Below are 21,300 nucleotides of genomic sequence, written 5' to 3'. Positions count from 1 at the left end.
TTTTACAAGAAAACTGGTATTTGTAGGGATTGGCAATATTTAATAAATTTTGGAAGGGAAACTGGCTTGGATAGCACAGTGCAGTGAAATAGGGTACAGATGCCATGAGGCTCCCTTCACAGAACATTCACAAAACTGCTGAGCATTGCTTTTGGTTTTGTGTTTGTTTACCCTTTGGAGTAAATACTGCTGGGACCTGAATTTTTCTAAATCAAGTGCCAGGTCCTTAGCAAAGCCGGGACAGCACCTACCTACTCTGGCCACCAGGAGAAGAGGAGCAACCCCTGTCTCACGTCCTGGCTCTCCTTCTGTCTTCTCTAGGTGCAGGGCAGTAGCAGCCAACCCTCTTTAAATCACGGGAAAATGACTTCCAACATTCTTTCCTCTTACCACACAAAGACAGTCTCTACCTATCAAAACACTCTTGTACCCATCTAAAACACATGCAAGAGGCCGTGGAGAGAAAACACGTAGGTGGAACTGACTGTTCTAGGAAGGGCCCTACTAAGCTTTTGCCTAAGCAACCTGCCTTATTCTTTTATGACTGAAAAATATCATTATTTTCCCCAATTTTTTTAAGTTTTATTTTTATCAGTACACACTGGCAGCACATGATTACATTCACCACGGGGGGCAGGTACATGTACATCAAAGATCTTAATTCTTTTTTTCACCCCTTCCCCTCCCTTTCTGCCCCATTCCTCCATCTCGATTCCTTTCCATTTTGCAAAAGATTTCTCTCTCTGTTTCCTATTACCTACCCTTTATTTTCTTCTTTATATTTGATTTCTCATGTAAGAGAATCACAGGATATTTAAGCCTGTGGGTCTAATTTATTTCACTTAATATTGTGGTCTCAACATGCATCCATTTTCCTACGAATGACTCAAATTTATCCTTCTTTATGGAAAAGCAGTGCTCCATTGTGTATAAACACCACCTTTTCTTTATCCAGTCATCTGTTGATGGACATGTAGGCTGCTTTCAAGATTTCGCTATCAGGCATTTCTCCACGAGGGGCGGTAAAGGCCCCCAAAACATGCATACATGAAAAGGCCAAAAAGTACCCGTCACTGACAGGGAATTTTACGTAGAGCAGGAAATAGGACCAAGCTGGCGGGCTCGGTGAAAGCGCAGCGGGCACCGTCCGGGACTAGGAGCGACCTGAAACCCTCCGTCCCATGCATGGCGACGTCTCTGGTGGACTTGGGGAAGAGGCTGCTGGAGGCAGCAGGAAAAGGCCAAGATGATGAAGCGAGGACACTGACGGCAAACGGTGCCCCCTTCACCACAGCCTGGCTCGGAGCCTCCCCGCTGCACCTCGCAGCCCAGCACGGGCGCTACCCCACCGCGGAGGCGCTGCTTCGCGCGGGTGTCAGCAGAGATGCCCGCACTGAAGTGGACAGGACCCCTCTGCACATGGCCGCTGCGGACGGACATGCGCACATCGTGGAGCTGCTTGTTAGGAACGGTGCAGACGTGAATGCCAAGGACGTGCCGAGGGTGACAGCTTTGCACTGGGCCACAGAGCCCCAACATCGGGACGTTGTCGGGTTGCCTATCAAGTACGGGGCTGACGTTCACGCCTTCAGCAAGTTTGATAAACCGGCCTTTGACACAGCCCTGGAGAAAAACAGCACTGAGATTTCGGTCATCCTCCGGGAAGCAATGCAGAGTCAGGTTGCTGCCAGCCCCGAGAGAGCCAACCCTGAGACCAACCCATGACAGTGGCTGCTCCACTCATCTTCACCTCCGGAGAGGTGGTGAACCTCGCCAGCCTTGTTTCTTCAGCCAGCACCAAAACAACCTCAGGAGACCCCATGCCTCAGCAGTACAGTTCTCAGATTCTACCCCCTCAGTGCTGGCCACCCTTGCTGCCCTTGCTGAGGTGTCTGCCCCCTTCTCCAGCTCACCCAGAGCCGCAGACAATCCAGAGGAAATCACAGGGGCCGATTCTATTGACTCATCCGTCCAGCAAGCGGTGGGGAGTGGAGGCCAGAGAGTCATCACCATAGTGACTGATGGGGTCCCTCTGGGTAACACCCAAGCCACCATCCCCACTGAAGGCCTGGGCCAGCCACTTATCGTAACTGTGCAGGACGGACAGCAAGTTCCAACTGTACCGGCTGGTCAGGCTGCAGAGGAAACTATGATTGAGGAGAAAGAGGAAGAAGCAGAGAAGTTGCCATTGACAAAGAAACCAAGGATGGAAGCAATGACAAATAGTGTGCAGGAAAGTAAGGAGGGCAGTGAAAGAGAGTTCCTATAGCAGCAACTCCAGGAGGCCAATCGAAGAGCCCAGGAATACGGGCACCAGCTCCTAAAGAAAGAGCAGGAAGCAGAACAGTACCGCCTTAGGCTGGAGGCCATGGCCCGACAACAGCCCAATGGAGTTGATTTCACCATGGTTGAAGAGATAGCTGAGGTCGATGCTGTAGTAATCACAGAAAGAGAGGAGGAAGAGAGAGCAGCAGAAGTGACTAGGTCAGGAGGTACCACAGAGCCTCATGCTGGAGTTTCTATGGAAACTATTTCTTCCTAACATGCAAGATCCCCAACTTGCATTGCGTTCATCTTATTCCTCTTTTAAGAAGAAAATATAGCTGGGCTTGGTGGCACATACCTGTAATCTCAGCTACTTGTGAGGCTGAGGAAAGAGGACTGAAATTTTGAGGCCAGCCTGCACAACTTAGTGAGTCCCTGTCCCAGAAAACGGCTGGGGTGTAGCTCAGTTGCAGAGTGCTTGGCTAGTGTGTGCAAGGACCTAGGTTCAAACCTTACTACCACAAAAGGAGGAGGAGAAAATCATGCAGAGGGTAAATACTATAAAAACTGAGTGTCTTTGAGAAGAAAACTGTAGCCGGGAGGTGAAGCTCAGTGGTAGATACTTGCCTATTGGGTACAAGGCCTGGGTAGGACCCTCAGGACTGAAAACAAAAACACCAAACTACTATACCAGGGAACAGTGCTTGGGCCCAGGAAGGCTGTGTATGCAACTGGAAAGTTCAAAGTCATATTTAATGAATACTTTTTCTAAGGGACCCAAAAGTAAAGACCAAATTTCTCAGTTCACATCACTGCTTTAAGCATAGAGATAGAGTGCTGATATTGTGGGTTGATTGTTTTTTAAATAACTGACTTTTTATTAAAGCTTTTTGAGATAATATTCCTAATACGTATATACCAGGCGTCTAATAATTATACCATCAAGTGACCTGAAAATTTGCCTTAAACTTAGGAAACTAATCAGGAGGGAGCTTAGAAGTGGGCTTTGGGGAAGAGAACAGGTCAGACTATTCCACTTCCAAATGAGCAGCACTCCCAGCTATCCTGAGTTAATTTCATTAAAGAGAAACTTAATGCTCCTTTACAAATTTGTGTTCATTATGTGTCTGTTGCTCTGGTGCCAATTTACGAAATAAAAATAGCTGGGCATGGTTGTACATACCTGTAATCCCAACTGCTAGGGAGGCTGAGGCAGGAGGATTAGAAATTAACGGCCAGCCTGCACAACTTAGGGAGACCGTGTTTCAAAATAAAAAAGACTGGGGATGTAGCTCAGTGGTAAAGCACCCCTGGGCTCAACACCTAGTACCACCAAAAAGAAAGAGATGAGGCTGTGCTCAGTTGTAGAGTATGGGGAGTGTGGGTGCTTAGCATACATGAGGTCATGGAAAAAGAAAAAGTTGAATTTAGAGCCAGGGATATGGCTCAGTGACGTGGCACCTGCCTGGCAAGCTCAAGGCCCTGAGGTCGATTCCTGGTACCAAAAAAAAAAAAAAAAACTCATTAGAAGCTCAGGAGGCTGAGGCAGGATCACTGCCTGGGCTACATAGTTCAAGTCCATAGTGAGTTCAAGTCCAGCCGGAACTACATAGTGAGACCCTGTCTCAAAAAAACCCAAAAAACCTAGATAGTAAACTTGTTTGTGAGGTAGAAGTGGATATAAAACCCAAATCCCCAGGCTGTTTTTCCAGAGTGCTGGAAAGTGGCCAAAAAGAGGCTTACAGGGAGGGCTATGAAACTCCTGCCCAGTCTGCCCTCACTCTGGGAACTCACCTCCCTGGAGCTCAGGGAGGGCCCTGCTAGGGCCGCTATTGGCCCTCGTCTCAGACCTTCCCAAGGGCCGTCCATAGAAGAGTGGCAGGGACGCACTCAGTTTGTAGCCCCACTGAAGAGCTTCCCTCAACCCCAGGGCTATGAAACTCTGAGCCTGAGATACTGACTTTGCACTGTCTGGATTTTATGGAATTGCAGTCAGGAGGGCGTCTGTTGTCAGAACTACTCACTTCCAGACATTTATATAATATCAAACTCAGACTCTTTAAGTTTATAAGACCTTGTTGAATTTTCTGTGTCACTTAGGACATTGGCTTTTCTGTGTAGCTTCCATCCTTAAATGCAGGAAGAAAAAAGGAGGGACAGTTTTATTTCTGTTGATTTAGGGTGAGTAAACTGCTGTTTAGTAAGCTTGGGCCTGCAGAGCCCTGTGCTCTCCTGTGCTGCGTGCGGACACAGGAGGAGCAACTGCCTGTGCCACACAGTAAGGACTGAAGTCGGCCACACCGGTGCCTCCCTGCCTGGACACGGCAAGTGTTTCACTGTGGGGTTTCTTTATCTGTCAGCACCAAGGGTGTTGGGGCGGGGAGGGTATTGTGGAGAGGTTACCTCCCAAGGCCACTGCCCTTGAAGTTGGCCTTCACCGTTCTAGACTTGCTTGCTTGCCTGCTTTGTTGTAAGTTAGCAGAAGAAACCACAGGGACATGTGCCCAGTAAACATCTGAATGACTGCCGAGAAAAAAAAAAAAAAAGATTTCACTATGAGGTATTGTGTTGGTATAAACATGGGTGTGCATGGATCACTGCAGTACATATGATATCTTCAACTCTTTTTAGAAGATACTTGCAAGGGGAAGAGCTGGGTCAAATGGCATTTCCAGTTTTAGTTTTTTGAAGAAGCTCCGTGCTGATTTCCACAGTGGTTGCACCAGTTCACATTCCACCAACAGTGTAGAAGGATTCCTTTTTCCTGAAGCCTCTCTGGCATTTGTTATTATTTGATTTTTGATGATAGCCATTCCTTCTGGAGTAAGAATCTTGGTATTATTTTAATTTGCATTTCTCTAATGGCAAGAGATGTTGAGCATTTGCTGTTGTGCATATTGGCCATTTGTGCTTCTCATACATGTCTTCATTTCAGTTGCTCATTTTCTTAATTGGGTCTTTTATTTTGGGAGGGGTCTAATGTTTTTAGTTCTTTATATAGTCTAGACTTTAGTTCTGTCTGAGGAATAGCTGGCAAAAAAATGTTCCCATTCTGTAGGTTTTCTCCTCACTCTGTTGGTTCCTTTGATGTGCCAAAGATTTTTAATTTGATGTGATCCCATTTGCCTATTATTAGTTATTTCTTGTGCAGTTGGTTCTCCATTCAGAAAGCCCTTGCTTAGGCCTATGGCTTCAAGAGTGTTACCATGGCACTTCCCATCAGACTGTTCCTATTTTAATAATCGGATCTTTGACCCACTGTAATCTTAGTTTAGTTCAGGGTCCCAGAACAAGTTTAGACTCAATCTTCTGCATGTGAACAGCCATTTTTCCCAGTACCATTTGTTAAAGAGGTTATCTTTCCTCGCCTGTGGTTGTTTCTGCATCTTCTGTTCCATTGATCCACATATCTGTTTTTCTGCCTGTATTATGCTGTTTTCGTCACTGTAGCTTTGTAAGACTACTTGAAATCTGAGGCTGTGGTATCTCCTGCTTTGCTCTTGTTGCCTGGGATTGTTTTTGCTCTTCTGAGACTCTTCTGTTCCATATGAATTTTAAGATTTTAAAAGATTTTAAGATTTTCCGTATGATTTTAAGTGCTGTTGATGTTTTCACTGGAACTGCATTAAATGTGTATATCAGTTGTGCAAGTATAGTCATTTTGACAATATTGGTTCTGTCTATCCAGGGACGGGGGCAGCTTTCCACTTTCTAATGTTCTATTCCATCTCCTTTTTCAGGGTACTGTAGTTTTCATTGTAGAGGTCTTTCTCTTCCTTGGTTAGGTTAATTCCTAAGTATTTCATTTTTCTTGATTCTACTGAGAATAGTATTGTTTTCCTATGACTGGTGTACAGGACCTCTACTGATTTTTGTGTGTTGATTTTGAGTCCTTCTACATTATTAAATTTGGCTATAAGATTCTTTTGGTGGAAACATTAGGGTCTTCTATGTAGGGGATAATAACATATAGAAATAAAGATAATTTGACTTCTTTCTTTCCTATACATATATCCCTTTTATTTCTTTCTCTTTCCTGATTGCTCTAATGTTTCAAGTACTATATTGAATAGAAGGGGTAAGAGTGGACCTTGATTTCATTGCCTATCTTGGTTTTTATATCTTTTTGGTTCAGTTCTGGTAATTTATATTTATCTAGGAAACTTTCCATTTCTTCCAGATTCTCTGATTCATTGGAGTACAGGTTTTCAAAGTAGTTACTAATAATCTTCTGAATTTCAGCAGTATCTACTGTAATTTTACCTTTTTCATTTCTAAATGGCAATTTTATCTTTTCATTTGGATCTTCTTTTTTTTTTGTAAGATTGACCAAGGGTTTGTCTTTTTTTTTTCTTTTGAAGAACCAGCTCTTTGATTCATTGATATTGTTTTTTAGTCTCAATTTCATTAATTTCTGCTCTGATCTTTATAATTTCTTCCCTTGTATTAGCTTTGGATTTGGATTGTTCTTGTTTTTCTAGGACATTGAGGTGACTCATTAGGTTGTTTCTTTAGCCGCACTCTGTTTTTCTGATGTGATCGCTTACAGCTATAAAATTTCCCTTGTAGGAATGCTTTCCTTATGTCCCATAGGTTCTGGTATGTTGTACTGGCATAAATTCCAGGAACTAATTTCCTCCTTGATTTCTTCTGTGATCTATTGATTATTCAAGAGAATAATTCTATATGTTTAATTCTATATGTTTAATTTCCATATGTTTGCATAATTTCTGTGGTTTCTTCTGACATTAATTTCTAGCTTCACTGCACTGTGATCTGATAATATGAACAGGATAATTTCTTTGCACTTACTTAAGCAGGCTTTTGGGGCCAGTATATGGTCTATTTTGGAGAAAGTCTCATGTGCTGCTGAGAAGAATGTGTATTTTGTTGTTGTTGGGTAGAACATTCTGTAGTTATTTAAGTCCATTTTTTCAAAGGTTTGGTTCAACTTTGATACTTTTTGTTAATTTTTTGTGTGGTTGATCTATTTGTGACAATGGGGTACTGAGGTTCCCCACTACAACCGTGTTGATGTTTAGCTGATCTTTTATGTCCAACAATATTCATTTTATGAAGTTGGGTGTGCTTGTGCTCAGTGCATATATGTTTATGATTGATACCTATTCCTGTTGAATCATTCCCTTAACCAACACATAATGACCCTCTTTGCCTCTTCTTATCACTTTTAGCTTGATGTCCACCTTTTCTGAAATTGGATAGTGACTCCTGCTTGGTTTTGGGATCCTGTTGGATGGAATATTCTTTTCTATCCTTTAATTTTTAGTCTATGAATTTCTTTTTGGAATAAATGTGTTTCTTGCATGCAGTGGGCTACTGAGTTTTGTTTTTTGCTCCATTCCACCAATCTATGTTTTTTGATTGGGGAATTAAGATCATTCACATTGAGAGTTATTACTGATAGGTGTTGGCTTATTCTCATGATTGCATTATTTTCCTATTGCTGACTCCTTTATTTCCTCCATCTGCTTAACTACTCATTCTGCCTGATGTATCCATTCTGTTAGACTTTTTGGCATTGTTGGTTTCATTGTCTCTTTCTAGGATGTCCTTGAGAATTTTTTGGAGTGCTGGTTTGTTGGAATTTCTTAAGATGCTGTTTGTCATGGAAAGATTATTTATCCATCAATTTTGAAAGATAGCTTTACAAGATACATCAGTCTGAATTGAGAGACTTTTTTCTTTTCTTTTCTTTTCAGACTTCAAACACTTTACTGCAAGCTCTCCTGATCTTCAAGGTCTGTGTTGAGAAGTCTGCTGTAACTCTAATGGATTTACGTTTATAAGTGACTCACTGCTTTTCTCTAACAGCTTTTAAGATTCTGTCCTTCTGTTGGACTTCTGAGATTTTGACTATGACAGGTCATGGAGAAGATCTTTTCTGATTGTGGCTATTTGGGGTTCTAGGTGCCTCACTTATCTGTAGGCTAGATTATTTCCCTATATTTGGAAAGTTTTCTGCTATTGTTTCTGTAAACAGATTTCTTATACCATTTGTGCTATCTTCTAATTTTTTACTAATCTTAGAATAGTCTTTTTTGTGTCATCTAGCAACTGTTGGATCCATTTTTCATGGATCCTTGTTTTTAGGGTATCTCTTGAGTGTATGGTCACCGGCGTCAGCCCTGTCTCCAGTTCTGACACTGTCCTCACCTGCTCACTTCTGTTGCCTGTGCTTTCAACAGAAATTTTAATCTCCTGGTTATCTGTTTCATCTTTTCATGGACTCCAATTCTTTGCTAAAGTGGTCATTCGTGTTTTGTATCATTTTGTTTTGCTCAGCTAGCTTTTTATTGGTGTTTTTTATAAATTCACTGATTGTTTCATTTATTGTCTATTAGTTATTTTAATTATATCTTCTATGAGTTTGCCAAGCACTTCAGTGAACTTTTTATCTCCTCTTTCAACATTTTAAATAATTTCAATGTGTAGCTTTTGATTTTCTTCCCAATGATGCCCCATGTATCAGTTTGGGGGAAGTTGGAAGATTTTAGAGGCATTTTGCTGCCTTGTCTTCTAATGTTTCGTGTGTGTGTGTGTGTACACACACGAGCACAGGCTGAGGTTTGTGGTTCAACTGTATTGGAAAGAGTTTGTGGCTAATATGGAGATCTCTTTAGTTAGTGTCTAACTCTAGGCCTTTGCCTCTGTCCCAAGAGCCAATCACCTTTTATTTGGGAACAAAGAATTACGACTAACAAACCTGGTTTTGCCAAATTTTCCTAAATCATTAACATACCTATATCCAGAGTGTTAAGGTAATAAAGGATACTCAAGTTTGGTTTCACTTTTAGTTACCTGTTGGGGATCTGCAGGCCTATGTGGGGAGTCATGGGTTCTAGCAATAACTGCTTTTAAGTCTCTGAATGTCTCAGAAGAAAACACAAACAGTCCTTCTACGGAGGAGCAGGTTAGGGGCCCAGGAGTCTGTGTCCTCTGTCCTTGTGGTGGTCTCTGTCTCGAACACGTCAATGGGAACCAAGTGCCTGCTCAGGGGTTCCTCCACTCCCTCCTGAGCTGGCTCCTCATACTTTCTGGGGCTTTCTGGGGCCACCTCCCTACAGCTCATTCTGTCTGCCTTCAGGTTTCTCATGCATTAGCCAAATCGTTTGTCCCTGGCTGTTCCCTCCCAGCTGGGATGGCATTTCCCAGATGCCTGAATAGCTCATTCCCTGACCTCCTTTAAGGCTTTGCTTCAACACATTAAGTCTTATCCCCGCACCCCACCCCTGTACCAGGGATCAAACTCAGGACCTTGCGCTTGCCAGGCAGGTGCTGCGCCACTGAGCTACATCCCAGCCCCTTCTTATTGAGAACAACGTGGTCCATCTCACTTAAAAATGCAACCATTACCAAGCATGCCTCTGCTCTTCCCTAATCTTTCCATATCAAGTACGTTCTACTAACATACCAGTTATTTATTGTTTTTTATCTGCCTTCTCCTATTAGAATGTAAGCTTCAAAAAAATGCCTCTAAACTGTCAGATCTGTGATAATAAAGGCTTACTTTTACATTCCACTGAGATCTAGGATGGATTGACATGCAGAATTATGGCAGAAATAGCTGACCTCTAAAATTATGAATACAAATATAAAAATTAATATTTAAAACCAAGTCCAGATTGTATTGAGAACTTCACCAGACAAAATTAAACTTCTCCCTAATATGCAAAAAATTATACAACAGTACAAAATCAAATGATGTAATTCATCACACTAACAAATTAAAGGAGAAAAGATATCCTTTTAAAAAAGGTAATAGGGCTGGGGATTTAGCTCAGTGGTTCCGCTGCCTGCCTCACAAGCGCAAGGTCCAGAGTTCGACCCCCAGCACCAAAAAAAAAAAAAAAGTACTAACCTAAAAAGGTAATAAAATGAACTTCCACAGCCATCTATAATTTTTTAAATGCTTAGTAAATTTGGAATGAAAGTAAATTTCTTAGTTTCATCAAGAATACTGAGCTTGACAGCATAGTGACGGACATCTATAGTCTCGGCCACTTGGGAGGCTGAAGCAGGAGGATCGCTTTAGTCTCTAAGTTCATGACCAGTTTGGGCAACATATTAAAAACTAGTCCAAAAGAAATACTGACTGAAAACGTATAGAAAACAACACGAATAAGAGTACAATGCAGCCCAGAAGCATTCACTTTAAAGTCAGAACCCCAAAAATCACCTTGCTACCACTATGCACCTTCAGCAGTGAAGGGCAGGCTGTCTCCAACTCGAAACAGCAATTCCCAGTTTTCACGAATCTCAGCGAAAACAAGTCTGCATCACCCTAACAATAAAACTTCATTCTTTGGAAACTAATGAGATATAATTTGTCTCAAATCTTGTGTTTTTAATCACAATTGGATGAACACTATGAAATGTTCTATTAGGACTGGGGATTTAGCTCAGTGGTTCTGCCACCTGCCTTGCAAGTGCAAGGTCCCGAGTTCGATCCCTGGCACCAAAAAAAAAAAAAGTTCTATTAAAGATGTTTTAACAAGACAGCATAAAATAGCCTTAAAGAAAGTAGAAGGAAATAAAAGCAGCAATTAATTGAATTAGATAAAAGCAACAGAAGAATCTAAGAACTTTTTCTAACATCTGTGTGTGTGCATTTTATGTGTATGGAGGGGGGACTAAAATAAGATAGACAAATCTTAACAGGTCTAATAAATAATTACAATAAAACTAATAATAATCCAGGGTCGATTCTGCTTCATGCACTATGCTGAGTATTTTACATGTATTATTTTATTCACATTTCACAACAACCCTTCTACCTTTACAGAAAAGGAAACTGAAGTGATGTAATTAAAGAATTTGTCCAAGTTCACAAAATTGTATGTGGTAAAATCAGAGTTCAAAGAAAAATTTAAATGAGATTTATCTCAGCTTGTCTAAACCTATATATCATTTATAAATAAAGAATAATATACAGATGCTCCTTGACTTAATCCTGATAAACCCATTGTAGGCTGAAAATGCCCTAATTTGGAAAGCATTTAATACACCTATCCTACCAGTGTAACATCACAGCCTAGCAACACAGCATGCTGTATAGGGCAGAGGTCCCCAGCCCCAGGCCATGGACTAGTACAGGTCATGGCACGTGTTCCTCTTTTGACTAGCACCTTACCTAGATGGACTGATGAGATAGCAGGGGATGTCAATGCACAATTGTTAAAATTAATGAGTCACTATGTTGGGCAGCTCAGGTTGACATGACTACTGATGTTGACACAAGGCGACAATATTTGTCTTTGTACAATATATTTTTCAGGAGGATATGCATGACAGCATGTTGTGTGCACTTTTGTTGGCAACCAACACAAAAGCTGAAGAATTTTTCAAGTCTTTGCATGATTACCTATCAGGAAAACTGATGTGCATTGTGCATAGATACATGCTCAGACAGAGTGGCTACAGGATATCTTTCTGGTTTCACTATTCACGTCAAAGAGGTTGCTTGTACATGTGAGTCTGTGTGCTATGTCATCATAGAGCAATGCTGGCTAGCCAGAAAATGTCACCTGAATTTAACATTTCACAGGATCTGATTAAAACTGTCAACCACATTAAAATACATTCCTTTAACTCACGTCTGCACAGCTCTGTCAGAGAGGGACACATAGCACTCATGTCTTCCCTTATACACAGAAATGAGGCAGCTTTCTACAGGAATATCATTGGCCAGTGTTTTTGAGTTATGAGAGCTGCTTAAGAGATATTCAGAAACAGTTAGAACTGGCAGCACCTTTCAGTGACACAGACTAGGTTACAAAATTTGCTTACTCATGTGACATATTTCAACCTGCTCAATGAATTCAACACATCACTTCAGAGAAACATAGCAACCATGTTCAACTCAGCAGATAAAGTGACTGCATCCGCAAACTAGAATTATGAGAGCAGTAAGTGAACACTGGGATTTAGGACATGTTTCAAACATTAGGAGAGATTTTGAAAGACACTGAGCCAGGACAGTCTGTCTCCTAGATGGTGCGTGATCACCAACCTCAGCCTTCGAAAGATTTGAAGTTATTGAGACGTATGAGAAGATGGTGAAGTAGTAAGCAATAGTGGATCAGCCTCTCTGAGATTCAGAATCCAGACATTGGGATATAACAACTTGGGAGAAAAAGGAGCCAGGTGGATCCTTGGGATCCAGGAAGGATTGGGAGGGAGAACTGGAGCTCACACTAAGTGTGATCTCAGTGTAGAAAAAGGAGGTGGCAAAATGCACTTTATCCCTGACTCCCAGCTAGCGGTATGAGAGAGGAGCCTCGAATCTATAAACAAAGCAAAGGCTTCCACTGCAGGTGGCTCCAGAGGACTCCAGGAAAAAACACACCAGCAGAATGGAGCAGTGGTTGCTGTGAACTACAACAACTGGTGAGTGACTCCAGTCCAAGCGGCCCCTGGAGAGGGTGCTTGGGAAGACACCATTTTAGGGAGGGGCCAACAGAACCTGGGACTCAGAGCAGCTTTGGGTTGGCTTCCTCTCAGAGCTGCCAGTGACTGGGTGAGGGACAATCTCAGGAGACATCCAGGGTCAGGGAGCCAAGGACAGGCTGCCAAGAAACACCCAGAGTATTGTAGGCTGAACAACTCAGACCCCAACCCCACAACCAGAGGCCAGGATCAGCCAGAACTTCTATGGAGTTAAAAGCAACAGAATCAGTACCCCGCCCTATTCTTACTGCAGGTGTGCTGGGATCATCCAGGATGGATCTAGGATCTGTCTGCCTCCTTTGTCTACCACAGACAGTGACTGAGTCAAGCCCTGAATTGCACACTACTGCAAAACTGTAGATGCCAGAAGATAACCACAGGCTTGACATCTCTTCTCTCTCTCTCCCTCTAATTGTTTTTATAATTCTTTTCTTTTTTATGAGTGTGAACATGGTTTTATTTATTTTTTGGTTATACTTAGTACCGCTTTTGCCTTTTCCTTCTTTCTTCCCCTCAGGTCTTCTTCACCAAAGTTAAGTTTCCCAAAGTTAAGCTTGTCTTCCTTTATTTTTGCTTCTAATCTCTTTCTCTTCTATTATTTCTCTATTTTTTTCCTCTTTTAAATTTTCTCCATGAAGGGTAAAATCACACTATTTAGGGGTCACTTATTGTACATAATTTTTAAAATTTCTTTTAGATTTTGTCATATAACTATAAATCTTTTTTCCATGGTCTAAGGTAGAAAATTAACACAGCTTAGCCAGTAGGCAAAAAGGATCTTGGCCACGAGGAGCCCCACTCCATCCAACCTGTGCCCCACCCACCAGCAACCAGCCGGAGGAAGAGGCACAGGGGGTCATAAAGGCCATTGTCCTGAGCTCCAGAAGATGCAGCAGAAGTGAACAACAGAAAAAGGGCCGCTCTCAGGCTCCTTGATGAAAACTGAAGCCCTCTGGAAAAGTGAAGAGAATCTCTGCAATAAAGGCACACCAGACCACGTGCTTGGTAAGTTGGAGGGATCATCACCTCCCATTGGAACCTGGACTATCTTCAGGGGAAGGGCAGCTGGAACCTGTAGAACCTTGCAGACTTCAACTCTGCAGGAGGACAGGGAGCTCAACTTGGGCCTTGCAGCCGGAAATCTGCCTGAATCCCACTGGGCTGTGACTGGCTTGCTGAGACTCATTGACTTAGATCTGCACATGGCTGCCCACGCTGTCTATTGTGACAGCAGAGACACACCCTGAAGGAGGCCCCTCATTTTCATTTTTATATGTTATTTTCAAAATTATTACTTTGTTGCTCTTATTTTTAATTTTTAATTTTAAGTTTTTTCTTTTTCTACTCTTTCCAAATTTTTATTTTTCTATTCTTTTTTTTCTTTCTTTTCTCTTTTCTTTCTCTCTCACTCACTCTATCGCTGTTTCACATTGTTCTTCATCGCCCTTTTTGTTCCTGTTCAGGCCCTAATTTGGATTTCTTCTTTATTTTTCCTTTCTTCTCTTTTTCCCTTCTCTACATTGTCATTAGTTTTAAAGGAAAGTAAATACAGTACCTAGCCTCCCTATTGCCATTAGGTTGTTCTGTTCTCGTCTTCGTTCTTTCATTCTGCCTTTTCCTCTTGTGTTCAACAGTTTTTTACAGTTTGCATGATCTTCCTGTGTCCTCTGACCTCACTGCTAACCCTTCCCTATCCTTCTACCTATCCGGATATCCCTCCCTCCTCAACTCCTTCAAACTCCCCATCCCGAAGGGTAAAGTTGCTATATTGAAGAGTTTATTCACTATAAACATATGTTGGGTTGGTCCTCGATTTTGATTTAATTCACACAGCTAAAGGTGATAGATTAACGATTAACATAAATTGTCATTTTCTAAGCTGTGCTTGATACTATGGTGTTGCTGTTTGTATCACTTGGGCTAAGGTGTTGTGATTGATCTAATCATTTGTCCTTGCTGGTATAATGAAAATGAGACAGCCTCAGAGTCATTAGAGACTCAAAACCTAAAGACCAGCTATATCTGGAAGACACCTCTGAGAAGAAATCATTCCATAAGGGTTCCAAATATAAGCTACAAAGATACTTACAATAGGCAATTTCAAAGTATCAACACAGGAATTAAACCAAGGACAGTACAAAAACAAAAATGAGAAGACGTTTAAGCAAGGCACAAACTCAGACTTCCACCCCAGCAAAAGCAAACTCTGGGGGAAAACAAGGTCAAAAGTCTGATAACCAACCACCTGGACACCCTAAACTGATAGCACAGGAAGTAACAAAACAGATGAATGAGGCTCTAGAAAAATTAAAAACGAATAATTTCTCAGATAGCTACAGAGATGGTGACCAGAGTGGAAGACATCAGAGGCTCTAGAACAGAAAAAGATAAAAAAAAAAAAAAATAGATGAGCTCAGAACCACACTCAGAAGCCATGAATGCCCAGCATAAGAAAGAAATGGAAACCATGATCACCCAACATAAGAAAGAAATGGGATCCATGAAACACATTCAAACACATATACAAGAGATTAAAAACTCCACTGAAAGTATTCACAGCAGATTAAGGGGATGTGAAGATAGAATATCAGATACAGAAGACAGGATTGTGGTTAATGACCATGAAAACAGAGATTTCTTAAAAATAGTAAGGGACCATGAGAAATCAATCCAGCAGCTGCTAGATAATGCAAAGAAGAATAACATAAGACTGATAGGAGTCCATGAAAAAACAGGAGAAAGTACAATGGACATTAAAAAAAACTATTCACAGAAGGAACAGTAGAAAACTTCCCAGACAGAGTTAGAGAATTGGACATACAAATAAATGAGGCATTTAGAACTCCAACTAGCCATAATAAAAAAAAAAATCTACACCTAGACATATAACAGTCAAGATCCCAGAAACCTGAGAAAAGAACAAAATCCTACAAGCAGTTAGAGAAAAGAAACAAATCACTTACAAAGGAAAGCCCATCAGAATCACAGCAGCTTTCTCAACACAAACCCTCAAGCCAAAGGGAGCCTGGAGTGAGGTATTTCAAGCCCTAAAAGAAAATAAATTCCAACCTAGACTGTTGTATCCTGCAAAATTATCTTTCAAAATTGATGGGGAAATTAGATACTTCCACAACAAAGAACACCTGAGAAATTTCATGAACACCAAACCAGCGCTCCAATCAATTCTAAACATTTATCCTAGAAAAAGACACTGAAGGTCACAAGTCCAAGAGCCCCAACAGAGTGAACCCACCAGCCAAGGGAAGAAACTAAAGGGAAAGGGGAAAAATAAAAAAATGAAAGAGCCAACAACAGTAAAACATCATGACAAGGATGAGTCAATATCTATCAATTATAACCATCAATGTTAATGGCCTCAATTCACCAATCAAAAGAAATAGACTGCCAGAATGGATTGAGAAGGAAAATCCAACAATATGCTGTATACAAGAAACACACCTAACTCAAAAAGAAATTCACAGACTGAAAGTAAAAGGATGGAAAACAGTTCTCCATGCAACAGGAACCTGGAAAAAAGCAGGGGTAGCAATCTTATTTGCAGACAAAGTAGATTTCAAACCACAAACTAATTAAGAGAGACAAAGATGGTCACTACATCCTAATGAAGGGAACGATCCAAGAGGAAGAAATGACAATCATAAATATGTATGCACCAAATACAAATGCCCCCAACTATACAAAACAAATATTAATGGGCATGAAAAACCAAATAAGCACTAATAGGGCTGGGGATTTAGCTCAGTGGTTCTGGTGCCTGCCATGCAAGCGCAAGGGCCCGAGTTCGATCCCTGGTACCAAAAAAAAAAAAACAAATGGACAGATCATCTAGACAAAAAATCAACAACAAAATTCTAGAACTGAACCAAGCTACTGAACAAATGGACTTAATAGATGTTTAGAGAGTGATCCACCCCATAAACTCAAAATATACATTCTTTTGAGCTGCACATGGGTCATTCTCCAAACCAGACCACATGCTAGCTCATAGGACATATTTAAGTAAATGTAAAAGAATTGAAGTTTTATAAAATGGAGCACTACTCAGCCATAAAAAATGAGAAATTAGAGACATTTATAGCTAAATGGATGCACATTGAGGTGATACTCTTAAGTGAAATAAATAGGACACACATGTATAAATACCGAATACTTTCTCTGGTGTGAGAAACTGAAAGTGTAAATAAGGACTAACTGTATAATAGGTAATGTGAAATAGGAAGGAAAGGGGCAAAGGGGAAGGAAGTGGGAGGGCTAGGGGAAAGGATAGAAGGGAGTCAGATTAATGTGAGAAAATGAAAAAATAGGAACAAAATCTTTGTAAATAGGGAGGAATGGAGGGGTTGAAGGGAGGGCTGGGCAAGGGTAAAAGATGGGAACCAAGAGAAATTATGTAAAGGTGCAAATTTCCAATGATGAATGTCATTTTATTGTATAGCTAAAATGTACCAATGATTAGAATGAATAATTGATAATGTAAAATAGGAAGAAAAGGTCCAAAGGGGTAGGGGTAGTGGGAGGGGCAGGGGAAAGGAAAGAAGGGAAAGGATAAATGATGAGAAATGGAAAAAATGGAAATAAAGTCTTTGTAAATAGGGAAGGGTGGAGAGGGTGAAGGGAGGGCTAGGAATGGGGAAAAAATAAGAACCAAGATGCATCATGTAAAGGTACAATTCCCAATGAGAAATGTAATTGTGTTGTATACCTAAAATGTACCAATAAAAGAATTTAAGAAAAAAGAATTGAAGTTACCCCTTGTATATTATCAGACCATAATGCAATAAAATTGGAGTGCAATAAAATTGGAGATCAATAGCACAAGAAACCTCAAAACTCCCACAAACACATGGAAATTGAATAATAACCTCCTCAATAGTCAATGGGTCACAGAGGAAATTAAAGAAGAAATTAGGCAGTTTCTACAAGTAAATGATAATACCAGTACAACATATAGGAATCTATGGGACACAATGAAAGCAGTTCTACTCAGGAAATTCACAGCAGTGAATGCCCATATTAGGAAAACAGAGAGAACTCGGATAAATAACCTAATGCAGAACCTCAAGCTCCTAGAAAAAGAGGATCATGACAAACCCAAAGCTTGTACAAGAGAGGAAATTATAAAGATCAGACCAGAAATCAATGCAATGGAGACTAAGAGAACAATACAAAAAATTATTAATTCATTGAATCCAAGAGTTGATTTTTCGAAAGAATAAATAAAATTGATAAACCTTTAGCCAACCTTATCCAAAACCTTTATCAACCTTATCAACCTTATCCATGCAATTAAGAACAAAAAAGGGGAAGTCACAACAAAACTAGCAGAAATCCAGAGGATCATCAATACCTACTTTCAGAACCTGTACTCTAATAAAATGGAAAACACAGAAGAAATGGACAGATTCCTAGATACATATGAATTGCCAAAGCTGTTTTTTTTTAATTACCAAAGTTAAACGAAGAAGATATAGAACTTCTAAACACCCCAATTACAATGTGAAACTGAAAATGTAATAAAAAAAATTTACCAAAAAAGAAAAGCCCATGTCCTGATGGCTTCACTGCTGAATTCCACAAGACATTTAAAGAACTATCACCATTACTCTTTTGTTTTTGTTTTTGTTTTTTTGGTACCAGGGATCAAACTCGGGACCTTGCGCTTGCGAGGCAGGCACCAGAACCACTGAGCTAAATCCCCGGCCCAACTATTACTCTTTAAACTCATCAAGGAAATTGAAAGGGAAGCAAGGCTCCCAAATTCATTCCTGGAAGCAATTGTTACTTTGATTCCAAAACCAGGGAAAGACCCAACCCAAAAAGAGAACTACAGGCCAGTCTCCCTAATGAACATAGATGCAAAAATCCTCAACAAGATACTGGCAAACAGAATACAGAGGGTCAACAAGATCATACACCCTGACCAAGTTGGATTTATCCCAGGGATACAAGGATGGTTCAACATACATAAATCAATAAGTGTAATATACTCCATTAACAGAGCCAAGGACAAAAACCATATGATCATCTCAAGAGATACAGAAAAAGCATTTGACAAAATCCAACACCCACTCATGATAAAAAACACTACAGAAAATTGGAATAGAAGGTCTCTATCTCAACCTGATTAAGGCTATGTATGAAAAAACAACAGCCAACATCATACTAAATGCTCAAAAACTGAAAACTTTCATGCTAAAATCAGGAAAAAGACAAGGATGCCCACTATCACCACGCCTGTTCAATATTGTTCTGGAAACATTAGCCATAGCAATTAGACAAGAGAAAGAAATAAAAGGAATAAAGATAGGAAAGGAAGAAGTTAAACTGTCATTTGCTGATGATGTGATACTTTACATAGAAGACCCAAAAACCTCCACCAAAAGACTTCTAGACCTAATTAACAGACTCAGTAGAGTAGCTGGATACAAGGTCAACACTCAAAAGACAATGGCCTTCTTATACACAAATAACAGACTCACTGAGAGAGAAATTAGGGAAACAATTCCTTTTATAATAGCATCCAAAGAAATGAAATATCTAGGAATCAATCTAACAAAGGAAGCAAAAGACCTCTACACTGAAAACTACAGCACTCTGAAAAAGGAGATTGAGGAGGATATAGGAAAATGGAAAGACATCCCTTGTTACTGGATAGGAAGAACCAATATGGTGAAAATGGCCATACTTCCAAAACTACTATATAGATTTAATGGAATACCAATTGAAATTCCAACAGTATACTTCACAGAACTAGGGAAAACAATCCAAAAATTCATTTGGAACCAGAAGAGACCTAGAAAAGCAAAAGCAATTCTAGGCAACAGAGACATGGCAGGAGGTATCACAATCTCCAACTTGAAATTATACTACAAAGCTACTGTGATAAAAAACCAGCATGGTACTGGCAAAGAAACAGACCCGAAGATCAGTGGAATAGATTAGAAGATGCAGAAACAACTCCAGACATACTCAGCCACCTCATCTTTGACAAGGGAGCCAATTACTCTCATTGGAGGAAAGATAGCCTCTTTAATAAATGGTGTTGGAAAAACTGGATCTCAACCTGCCAAAGATTAAAACTAGACCCATATCTATCAACATGCACTAAACTAAGATCGAAGTGGATTAAAGATCTAAAAATTAAAATAGAAACTCTAAACTTGCTGGAAGATAAGTTAGGTAGAATTCTTGAAAACACTGATATAGGAAAGGACTTTATGAGCAAATCCTCAGTAGCACGGGAAAAGCACAAAGAATCAACAATTTGTTAAGGGATATGTAAAATGACTCCAGGCAATAGCACCATCCCTAGATAAGGAAATGCCTGCAGCATTTCTTAACTGCAACTCCCCACTTGAATTAGGCCAGATGTCCAAACTAAAATAACGATTACCATGCCTTGCTGGCAAAAGTACCCATAGACCCAAAGATTTCTGTAAATCACACTGATAGAAAAAAAAAGTTTTAAGTAGCTTAGTAGATTGAATATGAAGGTAACTGAAGAAGCAAAATAAGTAATGTATTCCTTTAAGATTTGCTTTTCTCATTGCTCTTGATGTTTAAGGTGTTAACCAGTAATTTAATTATAGATAACATTTTAACCTAACCAAGTTGCAAATGCCTAAGTGAATTTTCAATGTATATGTGCCTATCTTGTGTCTGTGACTTGTAGGTAGGAACCAGCATTGTATTTACACATCAAAGACCACAAGGAAGGAGATAATGACTAACAAAAGTATAAAGAGAAGAGACTAACAAAAGAGGGTGGGGGGGACTCTGACCAGACCAGTTTCTGGCAGTCCCACTGGCTTGCAAGTAAACTTTATTTGTTTTACCTAAGTTCTGTGTCTCCGAGCATTTCTTTCTGAGATTTCTGTAACAAACTGGAATCACATCTTATTAAAAAGCTTCTGCACTCCAAGAGAAACCACTAACAGAGCTAAGAGACAACCTACAATGTGGGAAAAAAAATTTAGCACCTGTACCTCAGACAAAGGACTACTATCTAGAATATGTAAAGAACTGAAAAACATCAGACCCCCTAAATTTAAAGACCCAATTCAAAAATGGGCATCTGAAATGAACAGAAATTTCTCAAAGATGTAAAAGCAGTAAATAAACATATGAAACAATGTTCAGCATCACTGGTCATTCGAGAGATGCAGATGAAAACAACACTGATATTCCACCTCACCCCACAAAGACTGGCTGCTCTCAAGAAATCATCCAATAACAAATGCTGGCGGGGGTGTGGGGAGAAAGGAACCTTTCTCCATTGTTGGTGGGAGTGCAAACTGGTGTAACTACTGTGGAAATCAGTATGGAGATACCTCAAAGAAGTAGGACTAGAGGTCCCATTTGACCCAGCTATTCCCCTGCTGGGTATCTTCCCAAAAGAATTAAAAGAATCATACCACAGTGATATATGTGCACCCATGTTTATAGTGGCACAGTTTGTAATAGCTAAAGCTTGGAAACAGCCCAAGTGCCCATCAACTGGAAACTAGATAAAGAAGATGTGGGGTTTTTTTTTTAATAAAATGGAGT

General features: G+C 40.3%; 1 protein-coding gene and 2 pseudogenes across 16 annotated transcripts in view; 1 reads left to right on the top strand and 2 right to left on the bottom strand.

Moving 5' to 3' along the window:
- Nucleotides 1–21,300, bottom strand: part of Syt14 (synaptotagmin 14) — a 243,251-nt gene that overhangs the window by 173,435 nt on the left and 48,516 nt on the right. The gene's annotated exons all lie outside the window — the stretch shown is intronic.
- LOC106010827 (GA-binding protein subunit beta-2 pseudogene) lies at nt 1,186–2,542 on the top strand (annotated as a pseudogene).
- On the bottom strand, nt 3,930–4,188 carry LOC147823204 (Nuclear RNase P; annotated as a pseudogene).

This window comes from Heterocephalus glaber, unplaced genomic scaffold (assembly GCF_053883595.1).
Source record: "Heterocephalus glaber isolate CG9 unplaced genomic scaffold, H.glaber_assembly_v1.0 deba00001600, whole genome shotgun sequence".
NCBI lineage: Eukaryota > Metazoa > Chordata > Mammalia > Rodentia > Bathyergidae > Heterocephalus > Heterocephalus glaber.
The sequence above is the reverse complement of the archived record's forward strand: the minus strand, read 5'-3'. Positions and strand labels throughout refer to the sequence as shown.